General features: G+C 44.1%; 1 pseudogene; it reads left to right on the plus strand.

Annotated features, from left to right (window-relative positions):
• The window catches only part of LOC119461537 (glutamate receptor ionotropic, kainate 2-like), a 306,355-nt pseudogene that overhangs the window by 226,692 nt on the left and 57,214 nt on the right, over positions 1 to 22,449 (plus strand).

The following is a 22,449-nucleotide window of genomic DNA, read 5'->3' on the forward strand; positions in this document are numbered from 1 at the left end:
ATTACGCCGCAGCCAAGAGTGGTGCCAGTCAGAAGACGATTTGACGAGTGGAGCTGCAATCAGTCTCGACAGCCATCTTGTTTATGTATCGTTGCCTCCGTTGTATATATTGTAAATACATCTTTATATGTGACTTCCGCAACGTAACAACATCATTTGGAAACAAAACTGTGTCCCAGACAGAGCTCGATAAGCTTGTGCCCAACTTCGTCGTCGACCCGTTACAACCGGTTTCGGTTGTAGCGTGTCGCGAACGTAACTGGAACTGCACTTTGGTCTCTATTTACGAGCGCCTCATGCATATTGTTCAAGTTTATTCATAGTCTTCATACCAGAGCACGTAGGGTTATTACACTACGCGCCCATTAATGGGCGCGAGCTCCCTTGTTCGATACGCAGAACTGCCAAACGTCGGGATTTCCTTAAGTGTGAGCCGTTCTATTTGAGCCGGAGCATGTCAGCAATGATGCTGTTTGTTATAGTAGGCCAAGAAATGATTGATACTTAAAATTGGTGGTAAACTATCGTAATTGTAGTTGACTAAGCTTTAGTAATTAAATGTTTATTGACTTTTATGAATCAATAATTAGTAACTGTAACTGTAATCAATTACATTTTTGACTGAAGTAATCGTAATGTAATCGGTGACTTATTTTTTCTTTAGCGTGTACAAGTCTGCTTAGGCCACATGGAGCCACCTTCTTTCGTTGTGTTCACCACAGCTCCACTGGAACCGATAAGAGCAGGTCTACTCCGTTTCAGTGGACAAAATTTGCGATAGCACTTAACAAATACCCTTTTCTATTAGAACAAGTGATTTGGGTCGCTAAACCTACGCGCTCTGAGTGGTTTGGTTCACCTCAATTATGTTCGCATGGTGCATCTTAAGGCGGACTGCAGATTTCCGACACGGTCTTGCTGGGCAAAAAGCTCCCTTATAAACCGATAGCAGGTAGGTCTGCCTCAGCTTCACTTCTGATTCAACACGCTTGCACTGGGGTTGTGTACAGGAAAAAAAAATGTCAGAGATGTTGTGGTCCGGGTACGTGCACCCCCGGAAGTGTTCTGTGAGCCATATATCAGCCATAAGCGTCAGCGACTATTGTGCCGCACATGCTCTCTTTTATTTGAATGGGTCGCGCAGAATCCGCCGTACACCATGCTGAAGAAGGACGCCCACCTCCGCGAGGGCAACGACCGCTTTGAGGGCTTCGCGGTGGACCTGATGGACGCGCTGGCGCAGAAGATTGGTTTCCGGTACGAAATGCACCTGGTCAAGGACAACGCCTATGGCAGCAACGCCTCGGGCGAGTGGAACGGCATGATACGAGAGCTCATTGACAGGGTGAGTGTCTCTCTCTGTGCAACGAACGAGATGCGCCAACTTCAATCACTTACTCGCCGCACCATATTTCTACAGTGGGATTCACTGGGTTTCATAAAATCGCGCTCGTGTGCTGTCTGCCATTTCTTGCTACTTCGCCGGCCACGTGGAGACTCTCGTCGTGTATGAACTTTAATGCCTGTGCCGCATATGGCCGGGGCGTCACAATTTCCAGTGGTGCCGCCTTGCAGTTATTGTTGGTGTCAAGAGGCGATAGTGCCTATTCGGTGCTACTGCTCATCTTTTGACGTTCAACGATGTGTTGTGCGAGCTCGCCTCAACCGCTGTGATAACAGGCCGCTCTCGCAGGAAGAGATCATGGGACCTTGGCCTAAGCACTCTAGCATGTACAAGGCCACAAAAGCCCTACTGCGCTTCTGGAAGGCGACTTGGCTGTACGAATGCCTCTACCCGTTAGCGTACATTCATCTGCTAGTGTGTTCACTCTTACTACCCTTTATTATTTTTCTGATCTTTCCTTTTCACATCTATCTTGCCACCCTTCCCCGTTCTCGAACTGCAGTGCAGCCAACCAGGCTCGGCCTTGTTTAACCTGGCTGTCTTTTCCTTTTCGTCTCTCTCTCTCTCTCACACTGCGCATTTTGTATTCGAACACTAGCTGGCTGAAAAGCGTCAAAAGGCTACCGTGCCCAAACACACTATAAGGTCACTGGCTCAACCACGCAGGACAGAGACTTGTTCTGGAGGAACAAGTTGGCCCTGTAGCGCTCAATATTAAAATCACAATAACGAAGCGTTTTGTTGTCTATAGCGTAGCACACTAGCAGCCCGAGGAATGTTAAAGGGTCTCTAAAGAGATGAACTATTCCATTAATTAATTACCACTCTACGACATCGTAAAGTCACTCTTTGACCGAGTGCTTAAACCGAGTGTTTTCTGGCATGGTAAGCCAGAAAAGAAGCGATACCGGAAGTCAGGTGGAGACGCCGCCTTGAAGTTATCGCACCAGCTCACCGTGACGTCACAGATTTTTTTAGCATCAGCTCGGGCCTTGTCAATGTTTTATCAATAATCATGAACTACAATGTGTCCTTGAAGAGCCTAAGACCACACTTAGCAAGTTCCAAGAACATCTACTCAGTCACAATAGCCGAAATGCGTCAAAATGCTTTGAAATCTTTGTAACACTGACGCTCCCGCGCTGGGCTTCCAGCGCGAAATAATAAAAAAATGAAACTCAGATCTGCATTTCTTTTGATTATAAAGCAATTGCTACAATATAAACGAATGTGTAATTTTGGTAGAGTAGTTATTACTCTAAACTCACTTCGCATTTCTCTTCAGTGTGCCTTGATGGTTCCATTCGTAGAGAGAAAAAAAATTATATGTAAGCATACATGAAAACACCATTGTGCCGCTGTAGCCTTGAATTCTAACCAGTGCAACAAAGCATTTGCGAATACGTACAAACTACATGCGCGTTTGTAACGTGAATGGGTGTTTCTAAACTGGAAATAGTACGCCGGATAAGCGTTCCGGTGTTCTGCAATCAGAAAAAAAATATTCCTTACTCTTTTCAAGACGAAGGAGCAAAAAGAGTCCTTTAGTATACTTCGAGCGTATTCAAAAGGGTGATGCATAAGAAACTATAGAAACCCGCCTCCAAGATGCGTTTCTTCCAAGGCCTCACGTGGTTTTGCGAAAGAAGATACGAGGAGAATATAAACACAACTTTTTCACTCGCAGATGATTTTCTTTAGCTCGTATAGAAGCCCGCCAAATAAAAAAAAAGTGCTCATAGGCATGTGCATCGCAAATCAATATTCTAACGCTCTTTTCCGCCCGATTTTTTTTTTTTTTGCAAGACCCTATATATGAAAGACGTGCGTAGGGGTGTATGGACGACAATAGAAGAGAGACCTTAGTATGGTATACTGCGACCGCCATTGTGAAGGTGAGGAGGAGGGGGGGGGGGTGCTTGGTGAGCGCTAATGCAAGAGGCCGCATTATCAGCACTCGCGCGACACTTACTATGCAATTATGGCGGCTACCTCACATGTTGTGGCGTTCTTTCCACAACGCCTCCTTCCTAGGCCTGTGCACAGCAAAAAAAGAAAGGAACGAGAGAAGCGTTCGAGGTGCTTAGCATCTGATAACTACGCCTCACGAGTGTGAAGCAACTTACCCGCGCATAACAAAAGACGTCGGCCCTTGGGGCACCAACGGTTGCCGCCATACCCGCTTAGTTAACGCTGCTTTCCTCCTGGGACGCGCTAAAGGAGCGCACAAAGACACTCTAGGCAGCGTGGCACGGTGCGTCTCCTATTCTGCTCTTCAGCTAGGCACAAGAGGTGCAGTCGCGTCGCTGACACTCTATTAGGCTTCGCGTTTTGTTAATTTGCTTTTAGACATTCTAGTATCCGTGGCAAGTATATAATATTTACGTGGTGCAAAGAGTTTCTGTCTTCAGAAGTTCGCCCACCTGCAAAAAGAAAGACACAATAAAGTAAAGAAATGGCACGCAGCCTCGAAAAAGAACCCTGCCTTATCCCTTAGCATTCAGTGGTGCTGCCTTCGTAACAATATGGGTTTATTCATCCTTGAATAATGTGCTTTATAACAATGTCCGTCAAGACAATACAAAAATGGCTGCGGCGTAGCTCAGCTTACCCTGGATATGCTAAGCGAAAGCTTGGTTTACCCTGCTTAAGTCTTGTTTTCACTTGGTTAACGTTTGATTTAGCTTTAATTATTATACTTAGGTATACACTCATCGTTAAGCCAGGTATAAATTATAAGTCGACAAGTAAAAGCGTTTTGCGAGCCGAATTGCTCGCTCTTCCTCAGTCTCAATCGCTAGCTTCGCGCGCTTGGCATTCTGGACCCTCTCCAGTGAAGCAGTTTGCCGGGCGATATCCGCAGGACGGCCGGACGTCGCTTTCCGACGACAGCTCAAAGCCTCCCGCTTTCGCGCAACGCTCAGAGAAGACGGCCCAGCATCGCTATCATCCATGGCCAAGCTCGCACTGACTAGGCGAGCGCGGCGCTTCTCTTATGGTATCTTCGACTGGTCGCTTCCATCCCCCGAAGCTGAGTCGGGCAAATTCGGCGTTCCCCGAACTCACAGATGGAGGACGCGCGCGCAAGCCGAACGTGTGACTCGCTCCGGAAGAGGAAATGACAGATGCGAAACCAGGTGACTACTGCTAACGTCCGATGTTTCGCCTATCCAAAGCTAAGGTACAGTGTACTAGAAAGAATTCTAGTACACTGTAGCTAAGGTGGGACGAGCGTTCACTGAGACGCCAGCATGCAGTGGCCTAGGTTGCCTAGGTTACGGTGGACCGTCGCCAACAGCGGCGACGCTGTGCTGTGATGACCGTTGCTGGAAACGCTCTCAATCTCGACGACTGCTCCGACGACTAAAGCCCCTGGAAAAACTATTCTTTAGTGGTATGGGACACAGAGAAAATATCAGCGTCACAGAAGGAGCTCAAAAATCAAATGAAGTCGTATGAGGCTCGCATATATAGTGTTTTGTTTATGAGGCTGGTATACGAGGGGGTCTTTTATGGGGTGACGCAGCGAATAGTTGTCAGTTCGTATAAATAAACACCATAGTGGTTCGAGACACCGCCATGCAGACGGGAGTTGCGTGACGATGTTGCATGGCGAAGGTGCGTGAAAGAGGCAGCCGAAGCTGCACTCTAGTGCATCGAGTATGTTATAGCCATTCCAATTGGCGCTTTAAAAGACTCCTTCATGGTTTAAATTTGAAGTTGTAGTGAACGGAAGGGTATCGCGAACAATGCGCGCCTCGTCATAACTTCATAATGATTGTCGGTTACTTACATTGCGGGAGGTGTCTCCCATATTATCCATAAAGACCACTTCAGGCCACTATGAAACATTGCATGGCATGTAATTGCTTGGCTCTTGATATTGACCACGAACCTTTTCTTTCAGGTTATTGCTATACATAGATAAAGCCCAGTCGTGTTAATAGCCATGTAGATTGCATTTTCTGGGTGGCTGTTTGGATAAAGGTGAAAGTAGTAGCAAATTTTTTTTCGTGGAGCATGCGCGCCTAGCTCCTGTTTTTACGCATTACTGCAGTACTCACTTTTAGTAGAACAACTCTACCGAGCAATAAGAAGCTTAACGAAAGCTTCGCAGGCAGTATCCTATTCTAACATACTGATATATATATGTTGGCACCAAATACCAATATTGCTGTTCCGTGTAAAATAAATGTCTGCCATAACGAAGTACTAAAGGAATGTTAAGTTTGGAGCGAAGCGTCGTACAATTAAAACTGTCCATACTAAATTTGCAGACATTGTTTTTACACAATATTTATGAACAGACACTGCGCACCTCTTACTTGCAGAAGCAGTAACCCCTGCAACTCTATATAGCTTCGATATCCAAGCAGCAAATTTTAACGATTCACGCAGTTTCGAAAAAGAGACTGTACTTTAGGCGTGACAGCAGAAAGCAGCCAAAGATCCTTCAGGAAGTACGGCTGGCGCACACTATACATCGAACATGCACGAAGCAAATGATCGTGCGCGGCAGGCTAGCGAGCCAGAGCGAGCGGCGTCCTGGCCGTGACGTCACTCGGGAGAGGGCGCCACTCCAACTTCTCGCCGCTAATAGAGCGTTCCGAAACGGCCAGACGAAGACGCCATTAGCAAGGCGCGCGGCGAGTCACGTGGTCAGGCGGTGACCCAGCTGCGGACAGCGCATGCGTCAAGTCGGCGGCGGCGGAGCTCGGCGCGGCGAGTCATGTGATGCGTTGCCAAGGTTGCGGCGCAGCTGCGGCCAAATGAAGGTCAAATGGCTGGCGACGGCAAAACTCAGCTCGACTAGCTTAGTAAAGCCTCTCGCTTTAAAATCACCTTTAACAACTCATTGAAACTTTGAAACACGGCCCCCTGTTTCGTGTCCCAGAGGTTGTGTTATTGCTGCTGAAACGACTGTTAAAGAAGTTAACAACTGGCAGCGTTGCACTGCTCGAATGTGTTTAGCGAATGTTCAGAAGAATAACGTTACACGTCGGTTGGCACGTAGGTGTAATTAACGACTCCCTCGACACTGGCTAGACGGGTAGATAATATGGCTCTTAGCTTTAAAAAAACCATGCCGCGATATTGTAGTGATTCCTTTGACGGTGCTACGCCTCCTCGCACTTTTCGCGCTTCGTCAATGGTCAGAGCAACGTTCCACCCCCGTTATCAACTGGATCAGCCAGCCGTGAACTGTGACTAATAAGCGGGGCATAATATTAAGCGAAAGACATCGCTAAAAAATCGCATCCCGGCGTTACTTAATTTTTCATCAGTAGATCATTGCTACGCATTGAGGTCGTTGTACTATAGCCTATTCTATACGCAACTTGAAGCGCCACAGAGAAGCGATATGTCAAGTGAAAGCTTCGGTCAATCTTGAGTTGCAGACCTATGGCCACCAAACACAATGGAGGCTGGCTTGTTCTTTATTAGCTGTGGAATATAGGAACTTTGTCCACTTCTTCGGTCAATCTTGAGTTGCAGACCTATGGCCACCAAACACAATGGAGGCTGGCTTGTTCTTTATTAGCTGTGGAATATAGGAACTTTGTCCACTAAATAAAAGGCCAGCAATTGCAAAATCTGAGCCCGATAAAACAATGAAAACTCACTAGTTCTCGCTTTTGTCACTACTTGTGTAACGCGAGTGGGTATTGTTTAGTGTGAGCACAGTCCACTTATATGATAGGTCAGTTTGGATCACAATGAACGTCACAATAAAACCGTATGTTTATTCAGCAATTCTATGCTCCATGCTCCCGTTGTCACGATTATTTCCAAGATATTCCGCTTTCTTCGAAAGCAGCAGAGCAATGTCACAGGGCCACAACAGATGTGCCACATCCCATGAAGAAACTGCACCAATAAGCAAAGTCACCTTAACAAACTTTATGTGCTTCCACGTCAAAAAAAAAAAAAAAAAAGCCGGCAGATCCTACGCCCTGTTGGAATCGATGTTATGCGAAGCAGTGTGCGGGGAGCTTACCCATGGTAACGAAACGACCATGAGAGCATGAAGATGTAGGCGGCTGTTTCATGACCTACATGACACGCATGTCATGAGATTCATGTCATGATTTCCTCAGGAGTCCCTTTAGCTAGGCCTAAGAGACCTTAAGGCGAAAGCCTTAGTCGTGATCATGAGTATGACTTCGACCATCAACCTTTAGCCTTTTCCTTCACTTAGTACCCACGTCCGAACCCATCTCAGTGGTTTTTGAAAGTTCATGTTTTCTCGCAGAGTCATTGACATTTTTGCCGAGTCATGCTCAAGACTATGATTCTAACATCATCCTTTAGTGTTACTTTCACTTAGTACCGATGTCAGAATCCATTTCAGTGGGTTCTGAGCGTGAATGTTTTCTCGCTGAGTCACTCATTCTTGCTGAGTCATGCTGATGAGTGTGACTTCTACCACTATCCTTTAGTGTTTTCTTCACTTGGTACCCACGTCTGAACCCATTTCAGTGGTTTTTGAGTGTTAATTTCTTGTGCTGAGTCATTGTCATTTTTGCTGAGTCATACTGATGACTATGGCTTCTACCACCATCCTTTAATGTTTCCTTCACTTAGTATCCGCGGCCGAAACGATTTCAGTGGTTTTTGAGTGTTAATTTTTTGTGCTGAGTCATTGTCATTTTTGCTGAGTCATACTGATGACTATGGCTTCTACCACCATCCTTTAATGTTTCCTTCACTTAGTATTCGCGGCCGAAACGATTGCAGTAGATTTTGAGTGTTAATTTTTTGCTGAGTTTTTGTAATTTTGGCTGAGTCATGGTCATGACTATGGCTTTTACCACCATCCTTTTCTGTTTCTCTCACTTAGTACCCACGTGCAAACCCATTTCAGTGGTTTTTGGGTGTTAATCTTTTTTTGCCAATTCATTGTCATTTTTGAGGAGTCATGCTCGTGACTGTGACTTCTACCATCATCCTTTAGTGTTTCCTTCCCTTAGTACCCACATCAGAACCCCTTTCAGTGGTTTTTGGGTGTTAATCTTTTTTTGCCAATTCATTGTCATTTTTGAGGAGTCATGCTCGTGACTGTGACTTCTACCATCATCCTTTAGTGTTTCCTTCCCTTAGTACCCACATCAGAACCCCTTTCAGTGGTTTTTGAGTGTTAATCTTTTTTTGCCAATTCATTGTCATTTTTGAGGAGTCATGCTCGTGACTGTGACTTCTACCATCATCCTTTAGTGTTTCCTTCCCTTAGTACCCACATCAGAACCCCTTTCAGTGGTTTTTGGGTGTTAATCTTTTTTTGCCAATTCATTGTCATTTTTGAGGAGTCATGCTCGTGACTGTGACTTCTACCATCATCCTTTAGTGTTTCCTTCCCTTAGTACCCACATCAGAACCCCTTTCAGTGGTTTTTGGGTGTTAATCTTTTTTTGCCAATTCATTGTCATTTTTGAGGAGTCATGCTCGTGACTGTGACTTCTACCATCATCCTTTAGTGTTTCCTTCCCTTAGTACCCACATCAGAACCCCTTTCAGTGGTTTTTGGGTGTTAATCTTTTTTTGCCAATTCATTGTCATTTTTGAGGAGTCATGCTCGTGACTGTGACTTCTACCATCATCCTTTAGTGTTTCCTTCCCTTAGTACCCACATCAGAACCCCTTTCAGTGGTTTTTGAGTGTTAATCTTTTTTTGCCAATTCATTGTCATTTTTGAGGAGTCATGCTCGTGACTGTGACTTCTACCACCATCCTTTTCTGTTTCTCTCACTTAGTACCCACGTGCAAACCCATTTCAGTGGTTTTTGGGTGTTAATCTTTTTTTGCCAATTCATTGTCATTTTTGAGGAGTCATGCTCGTGACTGTGACTTCTACCATCATCCTTTAGTGTTTCCTTCCCTTAGTACCCACATCAGAACCCCTTTCAGTGGTTTTTGGGTGTTAATCTTTTTTTGCCAATTCATTGTCATTTTTGAGGAGTCATGCTCGTGACTGTGACTTCTACCATCATCCTTTAGTGTTTCCTTCCCTTAGTACCCACATCAGAACCCCTTTCAGTGGTTTTTGAGTGTTAATCTTTTTTTGCCAATTCATTGTCATTTTTGAGGAGTCATGCTCGTGACTGTGACTTCTACCACCATCCTTTTCTGTTTCTCTCACTTAGTACCCACGTGCAAACCCATTTCAGTGGTTTTTGGGTGTTAAACTTTTTTTGCCAATTCATTGTCATTTTTGAGGAGTCATGCTCGTGACTGTGACTTCTACCATCATCCTTTAGTGTTTCCTTCCCTTAGTACCCACATCAGAACCCCTTTCAGTGGTTTTTGGGTGTTAATCTTTTTTTGCCAATTCATTGTCATTTTTGAGGAGTCATGCTCGTGACTGTGACTTCTACCATCATCCTTTAGTGTTTCCTTCCCTTAGTACCCACATCAGAACCCCTTTCAGTGGTTTTTGGGTGTTAATCTTTTTTTGCCAATTCATTGTCATTTTTGAGGAGTCATGCTCGTGACTGTGACTTCTACCATCATCCTTTAGTGTTTCCTTCCCTTAGTACCCACATCAGAACCCCTTTCAGTGGTTTTTGAGTGTTAATGTTTTTTCGCTGAGTCATTGTCATTTTATGCGGCTGTTTCATGACCTACATGACACTCATGTCATGACATTCCTCTCATGAACTATCATTTATGTTCGTCATGCACTGTTGTCATACTATACCAATTTTGGTACCTACCAAGTTAACGAAACGGCCATGAGAGCACCAGGACGTAAGCAGCTGTTTCATGACCTAGATGGCACACATGTCATGATATTCATGTCATGGCCTATCATTTATGTTCGTCATACACTCTTGTCATACTATGCCAATTTTGGTAAATACTAAGTTAACGAAACGATCATCAGAGCACCAAGACACGTAGGCGGCTAGATATATACTGTCTATGTGGCAAATGTTCGCAAAGAAATGCTTCGCATTTAAAACCCTTAAACGCTATTAATTAGAGCATTCGCTCAACGTCATCAATATTGTTACGGCGCAACCAAGAGTGGCGCCAAAGTCAGAAGACGACGACTTGACGTGTCGAAGTGTAATCGTTCTTGACAACCATTTTGTTTGTATATCGTTGCCTTTCTTGTAAATAGTGTAAATAAATGTTTACATGTGACTTCCGCAACGTAACAATATCGCAGACAATGAAATGCACATGGCAGCTAGATGCATTTATTTCCTCGCTTGATCGTGCACAATTGTATTAATCTGTACGCCTTGACAACGGTCAGTATTATTCGTACTAAGACGAATAATACTAAGAAGTCAAGTCATAAACAGCATGGAGAGAGAACGTTGTACATTGGAAAGCGAGATGTCTGAAAAAAATAAAAAAGATTGTGAAATATGAACGATATAACTCATCAGCTCATCTTTAAAAACACCTTTTCTCATTATATACAAGGTTACCAATTTCTGTTACCACGCGAAAGCATGAGAAACGGGCTCGACACCATGCGACATTTTAATTAACCCGCAAATGGCACCACATTTTCAACATAAATCCTGTTGCTGCAATGTTAACACGGCAATATGGAAACGTTCGCACAAGTCATTAAAGCAATGTCTCGACATTTTATACGTAAAAATGGCTACCCCGCACTAAACCCAAGCTATATAACGAAAGTTTCGCATCCACAAAATTTACTCCTAAGCTGCAGTTAGCTCGTTACATGCCATTTAGCAACTGCAATTCAGTTAATGCGAGCGCTTGAGTTACACTAACTTCTACATTACGAAGACTATCAAAAGCGAGAAATTCTCCAAGAGGAAGGTTTAACTAGGAATAACTTCTTCTTGGGCATGTTGGTGTTTACTTAACATGACAGTTCGTAGCGCAAAACCTCGAAATTGAAGATAACGGTGAGAGACGAGAGGAATGAAATTTTAGCGCTACAAAGTATCATGTTAAGTAAACACCAACATGCCTAAGAAGAAGTTATTCTGATGTACATTTCTTATACAGTTGAGCGCTCGTCTGTCCTTTCCTCTCGCCTCTCAATGGTATCTTTTATTTCGAGTTTTTCGCTACAATGTATCATGTTTAACTAGGACCTTCCCGAGAGAAATGCACTTGAAATTTAGAAACTTTACGGTAAGTTTATGAGGCCGTTGATTTCAATGAAATACCCTGCAATAACTGAAGAAGTGATTGCTGCGGTAATATGTACACTCGTGAAAATCATCTGCCAATTTACTAAAAAATGAAATTTTACTGTTTATTTCCACCAAGACGCCTTATTTTGACACTAAACAACCAATAAAAACGTCGGTAATGTCAGAAAATACACAGGAATATTCAGAGTTCTTCCATTACTGTAAAGACGGAAGCCAGCGAAGCTGTTACTATGACTGTAGGGAATATTGCCCCCATGATGAGAATGGGCGCGTCGCCGTTGGGCATCACCCAACCGAATATGTCTATCATGAACGTTTCGATGTCTTTCGTAGGCGTTGCAGGCGGTACGTAGACAGTCGCGATCACCGTACCGTCAACGCGTTTTATTAAAGATGGCTATGCCAATCGCGGTACGCGCACAAGAGCTAACGCGCTCACGTGGTCGCCAGGTTGATCTATGTCACGTAATAAAGAAGCAAACGTAACATCCAGTGAAAACCGCGGTATAATGCACACTTTTTTACAATCCTAAGTTTGAAAACGCCACCAGCCCGGCGTTTTCATACGACTCCACGTGTCTGAAATTGTTGTACACTGCACTTCCGATTTTCTACGGACGCAATCTCCTGGAACCTAGCCTTTAACATCTTGGCTGTAAAAAGTCAAGCATCAAGTCTATAAATCTTTAATTTTGTATCGCAACAAGTTATGTACACTATAGAATTATGTAATAGCTGGCAGGGAACAAATTTAGCGCTGCTAATGTTACGTACTACAAAAACCTATCCATTCACTGAGTGTTGCAAGCACACAATGATAACGGTGATATTTTTGGAGAAACGTAGAATTTTGTAAATGTACATTATTTAATTTTTTTCACATTTCAATGTTCCAAAGATGTTGCTAACGGCAGTGCGACATATTTTTGTCCCATGAAAATTGCACAGCAAATGTTCATTCTTTGAATTTCTTTTTATTCGATATTTACGAAGATTTTAAAGCACAAGTACTTAAACGTGTTTATAGATGTGTATAGCAGCTCTGTATTTCGCTTAAGGGTGCGCAACTGAACGTTGTCGTATCACCACATGGTCGAGGGACATTTTATTTCAAATGCGAGAGTGCCAGGTAAGGCAGCTTATAAATTTGACGAATACTGTCATTTGCTTTGAATGTATGAGTTATTTAAGTAATATGCCTCTAACGCCCACCGCCTGTCATTTATGCCGTTGTGGCCTTACGCGCTTGAATATACCTTAAGATTTTTATGAACCTAGGCTTCAAGCAAATCCTTGAACAATTGTTTATGAATGTAAGCGGAAGTATTTATGTCATGCTTATTCTGCCTCATTCGAACTTACAAGTTTGCCTATGTTAGCCCAAGAAGAACTGCTAGAACTTCCGGCACTGTTCCTAGTACCGTTCCTCTAGAGAAGTTGTCAGGCGATTTTTTTTCATAAGTTTAAGAGTCTGTTTAACGTGAGTGCTTTTCCTAATAGGCTATATAAATGCAAATATATCTATATGCAAATACATGGGCAGAAGGAATAACTTGCAGCTGTAGCCCTGATATAAATATTATATAGGATGTCCCAGCTAACGTTAGGCAAGGTTTTCAAAGAATTTGTAATCTTTTTTGGCAAGTTTTTAGGCATACTAAGATACTTATTATCAGCAGGTTGTTGCGAAACCTGAAAACTTAGCTCCCAAGAGCACATAAGATCGCGAAGGCCGAAGCGTCTATGCGGAGCAGTGATGCTAGTTATTTCTGCGCGAGCGTGGCGGTGCCCTCACTGAAATGGGTGGCGGTAACAAAATTCCCTGCTTCTTACGAGACGAAGTCAGTATAGAAGTACTTACTATTAGTAGCATTAAAAGGACAATTGAACACTACACGAAAATAATTTATGCACAATATCTAAACAGGCTCCGTTTGAAAGCTGTAAATTGTCTAACTGCCTCTTGAACATCAATTGCTCCATTTGAATTTTCTTTGAACAGGCACACACTATCGCAGATATGGCGAGAAAGGCCAACTAAGTAAACAAACAAACATGGCGGGTCACTGAAATTCTGACTTAAAGGTGCCCTAAACCACCCCTCGGGCTTGGTGAAATAGCTTAGTCCGCGGGTAGCATAAGCGGCTGTGAACATTTGAGCGAAGTTTTCCTGTCGTACATGGTGCGTGGAGCTCGCAAGCCATGGAGGAAGAAAAAAAAAAACTATTACGGAGCGTCACGTGATTCCGGTAGCCTCGGCAAGCCAACCTCCTCTGAAGCCGCCCCTTCCACTCTCCGGGGCTTTGTGCGCGGTGCCTTTTGGGTAGGAATATGCCCACAAGGTTGCCAGACCATTCGTGATTGTTAGGTACGTGGTAATGATTAGTGGCGCCTGCCGTAAAATGCATGGAAGCACGTGGGAAGTTTAACGTGTGGGTTTCTGCTATTGCGCGCGTCGTTCTTCGCTTCAAATGCGTTGCTTGAAACGTGGAGAAATACTGGCGAGCCAGACCCATGACAAGATAATTTTCAAAGCCTCACTGGCGCTTTCCATCGCACTTAGTCAGCGATCTCGCCTCGAAACCTGTCCAGAGTATGCCCGAGCGTGGTCTATTTTTTCATCAAATCAGCTGTTGTGTACCTCAAACTGCGGTGCGTATTTTCTTGCTAATTTTTATTCCACTGTCTTGACACCTATATAGGATGAGACAAGATGTTTCGTGGGATATTTAATTGTCGCGTTTTTGCTTAGTAAAAGCTTCTGCTGTGCGTATCCCGTTGTGAAAGAAATAAACAGTACTAGCCCGCAATCTAAACGCCGAATTCATCGCATTTACTTGAGATTTACGTGCACTACTGTGTAAGATTGTGTGGTGCGACGTCGTTACGCTGTTAGGACCCGCCTATTGAGCTCTCACCGGTCAGTTGAGAGGCAGAAGGCATTGAGCAGGACGACAGCGCCGACTGGCACCCTCTGCCGTCTACCTCGCCTGCGATGTTTTGGTCAAGGTAGTTTAGTACGCTCCTTCGACAATCTCGTAAATGAATAGTTCAGAGAAATAAGTCGTATTCTTTGAACGACTAGAGAAGCTTGCATCAAAGGCATGGTGCTACTTATTTGTTGGATACGCACCGCAGGTATAGCTACATCATAGTCACACAATATTTCGAAAGGCTAAGAGGCACTCCTGCGTGCTTCTTTATTTTGTCGCAAAATAACGTTCTTTCAGGTCATATACGCTTTCTATGGCAGAGCTGAACTAGCCCTACGGAGCGTTAGGATGCCTGTAAAGAAAGTGCTTGTTCTTAGTGTCAAGAACACAGGTTGCTTTGATAGCTGATAACTTGGATGGCTGTTTGGTGTCTCTGCAGACGAGACGAATATGTGTACTCTACTCAGAAATTCTTGTTAAGTTTTATTGCTTTCTGACGTATCGCTGGGGTGTAATAGTAAAGCTGACTCCCTCATACAGGCGAAAGTTTAGAGCCTGCAATCGGAAAAATTTCTTACGCTAGAATTGTATGTAGGAAAACAATCTCAGCCAATCTTCTTGTGGGACAAATCATTAGAAAAAGCTCCCGGCCAATGAGAACTTTTGTGAATTCAGCCCCAGATCTTCAAGCGTAGCAACCACTCGACACCAAAGCACTGTTAAGTAATCACGCCATTGAACTACAGTACAAATGACTGCCAAAAAAGAGCAAGAGGACAAAACCAGAAAAGCTAAAAGAACAAATGAAATGTTTCAAGCCCAATTCTTGATGCCGAAACAAAGCAAAAAATTTAAGGAAGACTGATCATGTAAGAAGTTTAGAAGTCCTAGACTTCTCGGAATATGGGGTCAACGATATGCAGTTATTAAGAACACTCACAGGCAAACACGGGAGAGGTTTACAAGGATGACCGGGAAAAGACGCTCGTTATATGTACTAAGACGTTCATGGGCAGAAAAGCGAGCAAAGAAAGAAGGCGATGCTCACAATAAAAAAAGCACGAGACTAGCCTACTAAAAGCTAAACAATTATTGTTACTTGTTTCTTGAATAAAACTATATATATCGTATCCTTGATGCACTCTAAAAAGCATGGACATGTCTCATACAACTGGGAATCAAAGTGACAGATGCGACCTATATGATCGCTTTTCAGCAGCAACTATACTTGCATAATTCATGTTCATATCACTTTTGAACAATACATGCTTCCTACGCCGCTTATCAATATGTGCAGTTTATGCTATAGAGACACATTTTACGCGTATCTTTAGGGTAGCACATGTATGTCTGCCTTAAAATGAAATTGATCTTCAGACAAATGGAGCACGTGTTCCTTGTTACTTTTTTGTTGCTGGGTTCAAGTTTGTTTCTGATAGTTTTAAGCGTTGCGACAGAATGGTCTCTAGGGAGAATTGTGGCATGACTCACGTCTTTCCTTCCGATTATTCTTTTTTTTTCAGAGAAGGCATTTTATCCTCATTTATTTTTGCCAAACGTTCGGCAATGTAGACATCGCACTTGTTGACAAGTAGTTAACATCGGCTATCAAAACGCTGTTACAGAAATCACGAGAGAAGACAAAAAAAGATATGAAAAAGGCAGTAAGGCTGTCAAGTGTAAGAAAAGTATTTATGAAATCATTCCACAATATTTAGATTAAGCATGGGTGCGCGAAAATTAAAAAAATATATATGCATAGAAAGAAAAAGAACAGCTCGCGAATAGGCTTCCATTTGAGGAAATAAATGTATCAGAGGATTAACAATCGAACATAAATCAATCTTTTGCTTGGTTCCTTAAAATAAGTGCGTGGACCTTGATGTAGCTTCAATCAAGAATATTCTTGTCTTTGATTTCCGAACTAAAATAATCTGTTTTGAACTGTGGTCTCACTTGTCTGCGGAGGAATGCCGCCAGGCAAACCTCTCCCGTTTTCATTAAACAGCCTGTCTTTCATCTCTGTTTAGAAAGTTTCCACCACCGACGGAAACGCCCTTCAAAATTTAAAGATTATCGCATTTTATTTTATATGCATTGAACCAAAAGCGTGTTTGTAGAAGTGAATGGTGGCGTTGAATATTTGCTCACGAGTTCTTATGGAATTGAAGGCATGGACGAAATTCGGCAGCGATGTCTTCAGAGCATTTGCATACATATGGACTTTTTTTGCTGTAAAGTCAAGTAATGGAGTGCTGAGGTGCAGTTACTAAAATTGAAATGGGTCGGTGAATACTAAGGCATATATAATAAAATAATACACGTTTAATCATGTCTCCTGTGGGCAGCGTAGTCATGTTTTCTGGCTTTTATTACAAGGTTCTGTCCTTAAAAATGCACTGTTTACAAAAACTAACTCTGAGTGACCTGAATTATCATCCTGTAAGGCACACTTTAGGTTGTAAGGTGAAGTTTTATAAAAGCATAAAAAGAAACCGCATAATTTTTTTTAAACTGCGCTTTCTTTATGATCACTACATTAGCGAATCGTGTAGTCTATTGTCTTGGTTGATCTGGGAGAGCAAGTGTTATATAGTAGTATTAACATGTTAAGCCTCGAAATTACGTCCCCAACAGAAGGCTCTGCTGGGATAACTGTGATATATGGCACTAGATTATTGCTCATAGTTGCAATAGACGCAATCTCCTTTTTTTATTTTTGTCATTGGCAGAAAGGCCGCGCAGCGATGGGCAACTGAATGCCAGCGTAAGAGTGAACTACGCCTGCAAGTTAGAGAAAACATGGTGTCAACTCATACTTGTCGACCTTCTCCACAGTGCAGTTCATAGTGGGGAAAGATGAGAGAGAAAATAACAACTAATGAAATGCTTGTTCGTTTATTCTACCTTCGCAAGGAGGAATCAATGCAGCCTCACAATAGAAAGTCAAAATAGAGTGGGGCCGTTACCGTACTTTTAAAGAGTATTCTGCCCCAAACTATCGCACTCATTTTGTTTATTCACAAAATCAACATTTGTTCGCATCAACATTTGTTCGCAGGAACAAATGTTGACAGCGACAGGATACAATGGATGGGACTGAATTTTCTACAGCGGTATTTTGGACACCACACATTTAAGTAAGGAGAATTACTGCCGAGCGGGCACACAAGAACAGTACATTGATTGCAAAATATTTGGTACGAAGAAATGAAAGTCGCTTGAGTCAAATTTCCAGCGTTTTTATTACAAAAGTTGTAATGCGTTTGATTGCCCAATACAGCCGACAGGGACCTTTCGGAGTTTGCGGCTACTGAAGGTCATAGGGGAAAAAAAAGTATGCAGAAGTCATCGACGATGACAGTCGATGTAATGGAATAGCCGTATGCTTCTAGAAATTTGCTCGCTTTGTTAAAGAAATGATGCGCTTAAAGGCGTGTATTTGTTGCAGTGAGGATATATAGGTAGCGTTTGTCTGATTATGTGATTTCGTAAACAGAAGTACTCTTAACCACCATATGTAGCTGTACCCTATATTGATTTACACATAAGCTGATTCGCTATATGTGTGTGGTCTCCAGCAGCGCGAGCGCCGGCAGGGAAGCAAGGCGACTCTCCACCCTCCTCTCTCGCAGCTGTCACAAAGTAAGAGAGAGAGGGTGGCAGGGTAGTTTATTCTTTGAAAGAATGTACTTTTCCTCAAATTAATCTTGAGGTGTGCCAAGCTCAAGGCATTTGATATCTGAGGCAGGTGTTCCTGATATTCAGCCTCTGTTTTGGAGAAGACGATAATATTGTCTATGTACACATTACAAAAGACACCTACAAAAGGCATCAGGACTTCGTTCATAATCTTCTGAAACCAAGCTTGCGAGTTTTTTCAGCCGAAAGGAAGCCGGCTATAGTCGTACAGATTAGAAAGTGTGACAAAAGCAATTTACGTTTTTTGTTTCTTCGGTTAGCGGGATCTGCCAGAAACCTTTTCACAAGTAAGTACATGAAAAATTTCGGCAACCACCTGTCTCATCTATAATCGTGTCTATCTTCGGCATGGCAAATTGTATAAGTTCTGTCTGGCGATTGAGAACCCTGTAGTCTGTGCACACTCTGAAAGTTCCATCTTCCTTTGGCGCAATCCTTATGAGAGAGGCGAAGGGTGACACCGAAGGTGGATTATATCGGCGTCTAGCGTCTCCTGCAATTCTTTCTTCAACCATATCTTTCGTTCTCTTGACATGTTATAAGGTGATTTTCGGATGACGGTCTTGTCAATTAGTTCGAAAGGGACCTCGTGCGACCTCATCGCTTGTGGATAGATTCCTATGCATGCAAGTTCCGGGTAAGATGTTGCAATATCCTCTGCGCCCTTGACAAATCGTAGGTTATTTTTTCTACTCGGCTGGGTCTCGTCCCTTGATAGTCCTTCTACTAAAACCGCATCGTGCCAGTATACGTTGCTTTTTAGTTTCTTTATATCAGGTCTGGATAGCAGAAAATCGCACGTCACACCCTATATCACCAGGATTTCACTCTCTATTTCGTGACCTTGGAACTCGATGTTTACTGTGGCCCGCTGATTACGCATAGTCACTTTTCTATCGTATCCTTGTACCCGGAGTACTCTTCCATGATGCAGGCGACTTGCATTAACCAGCTTGGCATTTATTATAGACGCAGAAGCACCGCTGTCAACCAAAGCCATCATATGTCTGTTTCCCACTTTGATGGGAATGTGAAGTAGGCTAGAGCAAGTTAAATAAACAGTCTTAGTTGTGCTCATCGGGTCGGACTGATCACCCTTGTTTATTAGTTTTTCTCGTCGAAAACTCTTGAGCGTCCGAAAGTCGGGGGACAGCGTTGTTGTCGACGTTATTCACCCGACCTCCGGGAGCGCACAAACCCAAGTTCTCTGTGCTGCCTGCAAGGTGGCTCGGTTCTGGCTGATTACGGCTTGACCAATCCGCGCCGGTCCGTCTGAAGCTACTGTTTGAGCTAGAGGTTATATTTTCTTTTGAAGTAGATGATGTGTCATGAAGGCACTCCAGGAGCCCGTCTATAGCTTTAGGTGATCGTATTTGCACTTGCTTCAGGACTTGCGCGAGCAGTCCGTGCATTATTACTGCTATTACGGCACAAGATCGAAGGAAGCATAGGATCAGCCAGCTATAAAAGGCGTCGTTTTTCAAAGAAATACTCGATGAGGGAGCCCTGCTTGAAGTTGAAATTAAGCGTGGTGTCCCATTTTTGTACTGGGTTCCTTCGGAATGTCATCAAGAATTTTCCCTTCCATTGGTTTCAAGAGCTGCCAGTTTCTTCAATAATGTGCAGATCATACCACTTCCATGCAACACCTCTTAAGTTACTACGCATGTTAGTAATCTTGTCCTCATCAGAGTGGCAGGTGTTAATACCAGCGGCATATTCATAAAACTCAAGCCAACTTTCTGGACTAGAAGACATGCCGTCGAACGCATCGGGTCCTACAAATTAAGTCACCGGCTTCTCTGCGTTTAGAGAGCTTATAAGCGATGTCACGAGTTGGTTTTGTAGCACAATCTGTTCTTGCTGTAGCTGAAGAGCATTCAAAACTGGGTTCACTTCTTCCGTCGAAGACCGTGATCCAGAGTCCTTTCGGCGCATCGGTTGAAGAACACGTTCGTCGAAGTTAACTTTCCCAGCACCCTTCCGACGTAGTTCGTGTCCATGGAAGCCTTCTCTAAAACCAGGTTCACGAGTTCTGCCGAGTTGATTTCGCGAGGTAGTTCTACCGCTGGTTCATCTTGAGCTTGATATCTCGAAAAGATGATCTTCTCTGCGGAGGTCTCCTCAAGGAAAAAAAAACACCGCATATCCACGAAGTGAATGATGATGTGTGGGCGAAGCACCGGGGGGATCATTCAGTTAACCGTGAATCCCCCGACGCCGGCAAGCGGCCCCAGAGGCGGCGAGAGCGCGGGAAGTGGCGGCAAAACGCCGGAAGCGTTCTCTACCTGAGGTTGGTGGCGCCGATGCTGGGTTCACCGAAGGTTAGGTCAAGGCATAGAGTTTCTAAATAAAAAATAATATGAAACTCTATGGGTCAAGGCAACACCAACTGTGTATTTATATAAAAAAGTTGTCGCAGTTTCATCCGAAAGGCGAAGCATCAATTGCGAAAGCAAATTAGTAGAGAGCTATACGGAGTTAGGATAGTCGTTTTACCAGCGGTATAAACTTGGACATGCAGCAGCACCAGCAACACGCAGAACTGTTGTCGACGCCGTCGGCGTTTTGCCCGCGTTCGCATCAAACGCGCGCGGCGTTGGTGACTGTTGCCGGTGGCTCTGGGGGCGACTCGAAGGTTTTCGACGAGATCAGAACGGGACACTCGTCGAGCAGCGTCGGAAGTCTTTACCACATTCTCGTCTCACAACATTTTTATATAAACAGGGATTTGGTGCCGCAGCTAAATGTCGCCTCCCTTCCCTCCCCCCCCCCCCCCCCAACGGCCTTTCGCGCGTCGGAAGATGTCGCGTTTGCTCTACATATATGGGGATTGTAAAGGAGGAAAGAGACGCTTAATTCTTCAGCCCTTCAGGGGGCACGGCGCAGAACGCGCGTTTGTTCTCCGCCGTACGTTCACTCCCCGTGAAAGCGCGCGTCCCTCGCGCGATTTCACTCGCACATACAGCATCCGGCGCACGGCGACGATTTCATCTTCATGGATGTCATACGGAACTTCACGGCGACGACGACGCCAATGGCAGAAATCCGCTTTGTAGTGTCCATATAATTGCTATCGCAATAAAACGTTTAAGTGCGAGAAGGTGGTAAAGACTTCGGACGCTGCTCGACGAGTGTCCCGTTATGATCTCGTCTAGGTAGCCTACATGCAAGCGGCGTCGCATGTAGGCTCCCTAATCTCGTCGAAAACCGCGCGCCTTCGGTGCGAACGCGGACAAAACGCGACGGCGTCGACACCAGTTCTGTGCAATGCTGGTGCTGCTGCATGTCCAAGTTTATACAGCTGATAAAACTACTAAATAAAATTCACCTGTATGTCTGTCTGATAAAACTACTAGCCTTAATCCGTATAGCTCTCTACTACTTTGCTATCGCAATTGATGCTTCGCCTATCGGGTTAAACTGCGGCATTTATTTAGAGAAACCATTTAATATTTCAATTGGTGTGTATTTGAGCAAAGTAAAGAAGAACTAAAGCAATAAAACCATTCTAGGTCAAGTCTGTCTTATCTTGCCAGTTAAAGGGTTATTGGGCAGTGTAAATTGCTAGAAACATCCGCTTACGAACTAAACAAGCGCGAAACCCTTAAACAAAGTTTAGTTGATGACTGCGACCACGCACCTTCGCAAAGCTGGCGTTATCACGAGTGCCGTAAGCTGAAAACGCGAATGTTTGTTCCTTTGCAAACGTTCCATGCTAGCACTAGCTTCATTATTCGAACTGTGCAACGTGTCCAAAATTCAGGGCATCGGGTGACTTCGAACACTGCGGACCACGTGAATACAGCGTGCATGAAGCTTGCAGGCCTTCTCGGCTCGCCCTTGCATACTCGATCTTTGCCCTTGCACCCACAAATTATGTGACCTCCAAACACGGCGCGTGAGCAGCGTGGACACTGTGTCATAACGTCCAACATTGTGTGCGCGGGAAGACAATGCGCCTAAAGCTCCATTCATTCGCGGCTCGCCATCGAATGGTCGCCCTCGATGCGCCTTGGCACCCACGACAAATTACGTGACTACCAACATACGGCTTGTGCGCAGCTCTTTACCCTCGCACTTTGACTTTGCTCGGGACAGCACAATCGTGAACACGGCAGCACCGATGGCTCCTGCGAAAACACGCCTTGAGTTGACGTATAACTGCTATTGCGACAAGACGCGCATGAGCCATTCTGAGCCTTTGGGCTCTCGTTTGCTCGGAGATGTTCTCGAAACGAATGAAACTCCCGTTCACGCTCAC

This window comes from Dermacentor silvarum, chromosome 8 (genome assembly GCF_013339745.2).
Source record: "Dermacentor silvarum isolate Dsil-2018 chromosome 8, BIME_Dsil_1.4, whole genome shotgun sequence".
NCBI lineage: Eukaryota > Metazoa > Arthropoda > Arachnida > Ixodida > Ixodidae > Dermacentor > Dermacentor silvarum.